This window comes from Xenopus laevis, chromosome 6L, assembly GCF_017654675.1.
Source record: "Xenopus laevis strain J_2021 chromosome 6L, Xenopus_laevis_v10.1, whole genome shotgun sequence".
NCBI classification, from domain to species: Eukaryota; Metazoa; Chordata; class Amphibia; order Anura; family Pipidae; genus Xenopus; species Xenopus laevis.
The window spans coordinates 95,122,516-95,131,628 of NC_054381.1; the positions used below are offsets into that span (position 1 = coordinate 95,122,516).

Below are 9,113 nucleotides of genomic sequence, written 5' to 3' on the forward strand. Positions count from 1 at the left end.
GTTACTCCTGAGATTATCATAAACAGCTAATAGTGTTTGGGACTTGCTATAGTACCTTTTAATATCCATGATATTTCTCCTGCTCATATTCTAGTCACTCATCCAAACTACTGCCTTGTTGGTAGTGTAAATTCAACCAAATAGCTGCCAAAATTCCAAAGTGTAAAGCTGCTGAACAAATCACTACATAAACCATGAAAGCACAAAATATAAAAATGAAGATAAGTTACAAATTGTCTCAGAATACTTATATACTTAAAGTTAATGTACACCATACTTAACGTTAATGTAAAGATGTTTTTTAAGTCTTTAAGATAAAGCCAAACTGATCTTGTCAGATATCTCTGTTACTGAGATGATATCAGGAATATCTGCCAAAAAAACAGCGTACAGGGCTGCTGTTGTTCATCAAAAAGGAAACAGAACTATTCATATATTAGGCCAGATTCAATTTAGTGAGAAAAAGGTTTACAGTGTAAAGACTCATGGACCAGATTCAATTTGAGATGCTATTTAATTCAGAAAAACTAGTTCCTCATTGCAAGTCATGAATAAAGTTAATTCAGTTTCCCTCATATTTACGCTTGTATTAGCGATTTCGGGTGATGGCCATAGCAAAAAATGAGAACAAATTCATTGGCACGTAATCTTTATCTACTACAATTCTTTGCTGCCAAAATGCATAAAATCACCCATGTTACATTGAATATTTTTTTGCTGCCTCCAAAGACTCTAAATCACTTAAAATCCTAAAAAACATATAGGGGGTTATGTAATAAAAGGCATGGAATTTGCCCAGGAGCAATAACCCATAGCAACCAATAAGATGTTTGTGTTTAGATTTTAACAGGTGACCAGTAAATGCTACCTGCTGATTGGCTGCTATGGGTTTTTGCCCTTGGCAAACTTAGTGCCTTATATTACATAACCCCCTATATGTTTTATGGGATTTTAAGTGACTTATAGTCTTTGCCATTGTTTAAGTTACAATTTCAAAGCTGTTTCAAGAATTAAAACTGAAATAAAATTTCCTAATACGTCTGAATAAAACTGAATGCAATAATTCTACAGTATATATACTTACAACACATGCATCTGAAGTTAAATGCAGTGTATATACAAGCATGTACCACTTCAGCACCTTACAAAACATGATAGCTTTTCATAAAGTAAAAGATATACAGGTATGTGTGTAGATATTAAGGGGCACATTTACCTAGGTCATTATATCGAATGGTCGAATGGTCGAATAGTCGAACGATTTTTAGTTCGAATCGTTCGATTTGAAGTTGAAGGTCGTAGTCAATGGTCGAAGTGGCCCATTCGATGGTCGAAGTAGCCATATTCGACCATTCAAAATTCGAACTTTTTTCCCTCTATTCCTTCACTCGAACTAAGTAAGTGGGCCCCCTGGTCTGTGTTAAGACATTGCAAAAAAAAGAAAGAAAGAAATAGTATCCCTTTATAAGGTTCCCCATTGTAATTCCTAGATTTACTAGATATGATGAATTTACTAGCATACATTGTTGATATCGTTCACTGATGTTAAATGGAGATTCATATAGCAATGTACATTGCCAGGTTATGGTAAAAGCTTGGCATTATTTTGATATTCCCGAATTAGTCTTGTCTATTGCAATTGGGCTGTGGTAATTTTAGCACAACAGGCGTTCCTATTGTTTTTTGCATGATTTTTTGCTTGCTATAGTTTTGTAGAGACAGTACAAGTTGTGCTGACTACATAATAAACCAATCTCAATGGGTGTCAATATGAATCAGTGGTCCCAGGAGAAAAACATCAGGAAACAACATAAAACAATTTATTCCCTTGTGGGAGCAATGTGTAGCCTCTGAGGTGTGAGTTCCTAGCCATCTTTCCCCTCTCTGTCATGGGCTTCCTAGTCAAGAGGGAGAATAACCAGAGCTTCACGTTTAACACTGTATGGTGTCTTCTGCTCTCCCTGAGGGAAGGTTGGCCGAATTGTTCTTTAATGGTTGGCTTCAGAAGAATCATTCAGCATGCCTGCCTCATTACTCCTCTTGATCCCTTCCAGAGGGCAGCTGTCATTAGTTGGAGGGCTGAACAAAAACAGAATTAATGTAATGGTCTTTATAAAGTATGGAGACGTCACATGAAGTCGATATAACTGGAAAGACTGCAGACAAAAATGAACGGATACTTTAAAAATGAAATTAACGTGTTAACAATATTCCACAATACTAGGTGCACATTCTGCTTTCCGTTCAGTGCCATTAATAAAAGCACTTGTCTACAGGGATTACTACATAGGTATTCCTTTGAGACTGTGCAGATGCTATGTAACACATCACATCAAATAGAAGTGGCACCACACAATATGTTATAAACTGCATGATGTGAGGGAGGGGTGTGTTCATTGTATAGGATGTTTGACTCATAACCATGTAGCTTTATATAATCCATACCACAGGATATAATATACATTGGTGAAATAAAAAATGACTGGAATCGTCATATGTTTTTATTCTAATAGCATTATTTAATTTTCATAATTGATTCCAAAATTCTGCTTTCCTGGATGAAAAGCACAATTACAGGAATCACAAGTGAAAAGGTAATTTACAATTCAGTAAGATTGGTAGCGACTGCTGATCTGGTATATTTCAGAATAATGACTGAGTGACAGGGGAAGGTGAAAATGCTTTAATTGGGTAAGCCTGTTAATATATGGCCTCCGGATAAAAGACTTCCGCTTCCTGCACTCTCAGTGTCTTGGCAATAAAACTGTAAATGTGCAGATATGGCTACTTAAGGCAGTCATGTTTTACAGAAGTTTCTTTCCAGAGTGAAGAAAACATGAGACTTCAGAAACAACTCCGTATACATTTCAGGGAAATACAGATAACCTAACCACATTTTATTTAAGTACAAATTGTGAAAAAGGAATCAGTTTAAAATAATTACCTCCCACTGTGCAGTTGGTCAAGTTACCATGCTTTAAAGTGAGCTATGACATTGGCTGTGTTCTTTCAAGTATTAAATTTATGACAAATGACAGAATTCATTTACAAAGCCATTTACATGGGAAAAAGAATTTGTTTTGCAGGAGGAAGGTTTGCTATTACATGACTGCCAATTTAGTCTGCTAGAATAAATCAATGGAGAAAGCTAGGAAATATGTTTTTGTCACCTGCAAACATTACACCTGTGTGAGCCACGTTATGTGATTTTGATTTTCCAAAAGTTTTTCCAGTCATGTTTGATAACAAACTTCCTAAATCTAAACCATTTTGGGTTCAAAGCTGCAAAACTTAAAAGAAAGGGAAGTATTACAACCCATGTAATCTACAAGATTTCCTGTCATGCATTTATTCTTCTCATTGAAAACACATATGGTAAAAATTAAAAGGAAATTCATTTTAGTCTAATACAAAAAACTGCTTGCCTCAACGCATAGCAAGCAACGGTACCATAAAATATGAAGCCATTCCCTCCTTAGTTAGATATAAAAAGAGACAGAGAGAGAGAGATGTTTTCTGAATTAATCTATGCTACAGGAAAGGGGATTTTTACATTGATATGTACGTCATCTCTAGTGTATGTAGCCATTGGTTTACTGAAAAAGTCTGAAGCTGCTGAAATTCTCTCATGAGATCATTTGAAAGGGGACGATGTTTACCCAAAAATTTATTTAAGGAGAATGTAATTCTAAGCAACTTTCCAAAATACAGTAAAAACATTTTAAGTGATTTTTAAATTGCAAATGGAAACAGTATTAATGTATCCATTTCTGTTCAATGCCCTCACAGGAGCAGTGGCCAGCTCCATGATAAAAGTTCAACCATTTGGGAGTTTTAACCTTGAGCAAGTTGCAGGTAAAACTTAGTCCCTATGTAAAATGTAGGCATTTGAAGATAAGAAGTGTTTAGTTATAGAGGTGCAGCCATTAACTGTACATATTTACTGGGGACAGGAGTGGGGAACCAAGCAAATCAATCTTCTAAGCAGCATTTGGGATACACTACAGGAAGCTAAATACCAGTCACGTAGAGGCCTAATTATCAGAGGTCAGATTTTAAAGGCTTTAGAGGTTTTTGCAACCATAACTAAACTCACTTTCTCTAAAACTAAACGTTTTACATGTAATAAATCTCAATCTTTGAGAGCTTTATAAAAAAAATGGGAAAACCACAAATTTTTAGAGATTCGTGGAAAAAATTGAAATCTGCTTGTTAATCAATGAGCCTCTCAGTCAGCCAAAGGGGAAATACCCTGTAATCCTAAATGCTAATTTGACTCACAAACAAAAGTGGTAGCATGCTCCTGCATGTTTTTTCTATTTTTCAGTAACAAGGCTATGATTTCCATTTGGTCCAACATATATTTTCTGTAGATCCATTCTATTCTGGGAAAACCAATAAAGACGTGGAAGAGCAAATATTATAGTTCTATAAGTACTGTTCTATAGTGGTTTATACATTACAGTATATTACAGTACTTAAACTTTGTTACACATAATAATTGAACAAAATATACAGTACCTATAGCCTTCGGCACAATAAAGTAACATCATAAGTAACTTTGAGTGCTTTATCCTCATTATTGGACTAATCAGTAACACTGTTTGCTGACAGATTTACATGGAAGAGCTGTTGAGAACTATAGTAAGTGTAAATTTTTAAAAAAGTTTTGCCTGTGGATACAAATTATCTACATGTGAAAAGAAAATGTGTTTTATAGAACAAATTGTAATGATTTGAAGACATTTCCCATGAAAACAACTCAAGGGCTCTTAAGTGACATGACATTTTGACACATCAATTGGTTGAAGAGTTAGTTGGGTGAGGAGTGAGCTCTCTGCATGAAGTAGGAACCAGGAAGTGCATGGGTTCAGCTGAAAGAGCAAAGCTGAGTTAGTATTTATAATTATCCTGGTGGCTGATGCACTATCCAAGAGCAGGTTTTTATATGTGAGTCAGCCTGTTCTGGTTTCAGAACAAATTTTGTTTGTCACATATGATGTGTACAATTCTGTGAATAAAGCACAAGGGAATACCTGTTTCATACCCATTTAATGCTACCCTGGGTTTCATTACCTCTTACTGTGGAAAATGTATTACCACTTCTGCCATTTGTGTGAATTCCTACAGTACAAACACAATACACAATTTATGTTTGCTTTTAAAGTCAAGGTTAAAGTCACCCTTCTCTCAAAGATAATTTGTTAGATATTTTTTATTTTCACCATGTGTCTCAAAAAAATTCAGGAGTTTAAACCTACCAAGATCTGTTCAACCCAATAAATGTGTGTTTGAATGAAAATCTAGTATCCCACTTATGCAAGAATTTTAAGGGGCAGGTTTAAAATAGTCACACCAGCATTTTTTGTAAAATTCTTTATTTATTGGTTTTCAGAAAAAAAAGGGTACAGAAGGAAAGAAGGGAGAGGGTAACGATTTCAGTAATTTTTCTATGAATACACAATGGTAAATTATAGATCACTGTCAACAAGTTATTTCTAGCCAATGCAATTCCGCAAGATTATACTCTGTACTTTTATAAGATGCCACATATTGGGATGAACCATCCTAGGGTTGACAATTGTAGATCTTATGCCTAACTTAGTTTATTGATTTAATATAGTCTATCCAGGGGGACACATCTTTCCAATATGTTGAGCTGTGATTATGCATTATATACTGTAAGGGGCAGATTTATTAAGGGTCGAATTTTGAAGTAATAACTACTTTGAAATTCGACCATCGAATTTAAATACTTCGAATTCGAATATCGAATTCGAATTTTTTTCATCGAATTTGAGTATTCTGTGGTCGAAGTAAAATCATTCGATTGAACAATTAAATCCTTCGAATCGAACGATTAGAACGATTTTATTGTACGATCGTACGATTTTACTTCTTGTAGAAGTTCCCTATAGGCTAACATAGCACTTTGGCAGGTTTAATTTGGCGAAGTATTGAAGTCGAAGTTTTTTTTAAAGAGACAGTATTTCGATTATCGAATGGTCGAATATTCAAACTATTTTACTTCAAACCCAAGTCGTAGTATCCTATTCGATGGTTGAAGTATCCAAAAAATTACTTAGAATTTCGAATTGTTTTACTTCGAAAATTCCCTCTTATTCACTTCGACCCTTGATAAATCTGCCTCTAAGTAATTTCTTCCATTACTCTAATTTCTTCAGAATTCCTTATCCATTATTTGATTGTTGGGGAGATGTACTTTTCCATTTCTTTTGGATAGCAGTTTATCAAGAGTTGAGTTACAAGCTAGAGTCTGCTCCCATACTGCTTAGATTTATATGATTGAATATGAAGGTGGAGTTGGTTGTAATTCCAAATGTCTCTAGGGTGCAGGCCCCACAATCTCTGTATCTCTACAAGGGAGATCACCTTATTGTTTTTGATGAAGTCATTGATTTTGGTACTTCTGTTACCACATGACTCCACCTGGTGAAGGAACCTTTTTCCATACTGGCAAAAAATGTGGATTATACATAAGAGGTTGAAGAGGGAATGGGAAGGTAGACAAATTAAAAGTTTCTTTATTTTTTTGCCATACCTGTAACGTGGTTTTTATAAGAGAATGTGTAAAAACTTCTTTTTAATGGGTATATCATCGGACCATAGTCGATTTTCAATTGGGAATGAAATGATGGATTGATCTAATAGTCTTTCTTTTTTATTTCAGATGACCAGCTGAGAATCCTTACTAGGTGTGTTGAGAAATATTAAAGGTAAGTATCAGGTAGGCTTAAACCTCCTTTAACCGAAGGTAGGGTTAGCAATTTGTGCTTTAATCTGTAATTCTTCCTTTTCCAGATGTAATCTTAGATGCAATCCAGATGTAATTACCTTGTAATCATAGATTTTAATGATGTGAAAAAGGATTGAGGTATTAGTATGGGTAGTGTCTGAAGCAAGTAGAGAATTTTTGGGTTTAATTATCATTTTGCTTGCTTGGACTCCCAAACCATGAGCGCTGCAGCTTTTCCCATTTGTCTAGTGTGTTTTGGAGAGATTTCAATAGTGGTAATAATTATCTTGGTATAGTTTTTCCAGGTCCCCCTGTAGTTTGACCCCTAAGCACTTAATACATGGGTTCACCCATTTAAAAGAAACATTTTGCTTTACCAGATTAATATTGGTTTCTGAAATATTTATGTTCAGTATTTCCAATTTAGAACAGTTAACCTTGAAGTTTAACAATTCCCTGAAATGTTTCATAAGAGCGGTTGTGTTAGGTAGCAAAATTATTGGTTTAGTTATATACATTAATAGGTCGTCAGCAAAGGCGGCACATATGTATTCTTTACCTTTTACTATAAGCCCTAAAATATCAGGATTTGTTCTAATATGTGCTAGTAGACAGGCCCAGACTGGCAATCTGTGGGTTCTGGCAAATGCCAGAGGGGCTGCTGTATAGTTCAATAGAAAGATACCATATAGTGGGCTGGTAGGGGGCTATTTGGGCTGGTGGGGGGCTGTTTGGGCCTCTGTGTACTTGGAATGGCAGGGCCTATTTTGACTCCCAGTCCAGGCCTGCTAGTAGTGTTTATATTACAAAGATAAAAAGTATGGGGGATAAAGGGCATCCCTGGCATGTCCCATTAAATATTTGTACTGTAGGGGATAGTATACCGTTCACTCTAATTCTTGATAGGGATGCACCGAATCCACTATTTTGGATTCGGCCAAACCCGAGAATCCTTCGCGAAAGATTTGGCCGAATACCGAACCGAATCCCAATTTGCATATGCAAATTAGGGGTGGGAAGGGGAAACCATTTTTTACTTTCTAGTTTTGTGACAAAAAGTCACGCAATGTGCAAATTAAGATTCAGATTCAGTTCGGTAGGGCAGAAGGATTCGGCCGAATCCGAATCCTGCTGAAAAAGGCCGAATCCCGGCCAAATCCCAAATCGAATCCTGGATCCAGTGCATCCCTAATTCTTGAAGATGGTTTCTCATATAATGCCATTATACTTTGTCTAATTTTTGTTCCCAAGACCGAAGCCTTCCAAATTCTTTTCCTGGAATGTCCACGAAACCCTGCCAAATGCTTTTTCCACATCTGTGGTTAGTATGAGAGATGGCATCTTGTTCTTTTGTGCATGTCTTATTAGCGATATTATTTTAGCAGTGTTATCTTTGCCTTCTCTTTTAGGTACAAAACCTGCTTGGTCCGAGTGTATAAGTTTGGGTAGGTATTGTTTTATTCTGTTTCCTAGGATCTTAGCATATATTTTTATATCTAAGTTAATTAAAGAAATGGGTCTGTAGTTGGCACATAGTTGTGGATCCTTGTCAGGTTTAGGTATAATGCTAATGTGAGCTTTTTGGGCTTGTGTATGGACTCTCTTACTTTCAGTAATTGAATTAAAATAATATAGTAAAAGGGTAATAATTTCCTTTTTGTACTTTCCTTTTGTACACACCAGCATTTTATGAAAGCTTAAATAGATTGAAGAGAAATTCCATGAAAAGTCCCCAGAAAAAAATCAGCTGGGGAGGTTCTATAGAAGTCAATGGGAATAGTCTCAAACAATGTTATTTCATTTCATAATTAAAAATAAATGGAACAACATGACTCTCTCTGGCATGCAACTTTTATTTCCGCTACAAATCACAAACTAAACTTTTCAATTGCATTTTGTCTTGATAAGTTTATTGTGTTTGGATTTTTTTTCTCATTCTCGAATTTTGATAAATCTGCCACCCCAAGCTGTCAATAATTCCTGAGTTGCTTTACTACTGAATTCTATGGCAATGTCATGCAATCCAAGAAAATGTTCTCTTCGTCTTCATGCTCAAGAAAAACGAAGAACACCCGAAAACTAAAATCCCAAAATATGTTCTTTGACATTTCTCACACGTGAGATGTGCCCAGAAAAAAAAGAAACATGTTAAATGTTGATAGATCAGTCCCTTTGTATTTAGAATTTGCTCATATGCCCATTAAAAGATGAATATACAAATTTACCCTACCATAGACAGATCAACTTAAACTGGTTTGCATATGGCTTTTTCTTAAAAAAAAAGAAATCAGCTATTAGTACAATAAATTATAATTGCATTATAGACAATGTGTGCCTATGCACATTTAGACACCTG

At 35.4% G+C, this 9,113-nt stretch overlaps 1 long non-coding RNA gene across 1 annotated transcript; it reads left to right on the forward strand.

Moving 5' to 3' along the window:
* Window positions 1-7,940: 7,940 nt before the first annotated feature.
* LOC121394690 lies at window positions 7,941-8,202 on the forward strand. Its single transcript, XR_005961932.1, has 2 exons — window positions 7,941-8,078; window positions 8,167-8,202. It is a non-coding gene; the product is annotated as an uncharacterized LOC121394690 (long non-coding RNA).
* Window positions 8,203-9,113: the final 911 nt, after the last annotated feature.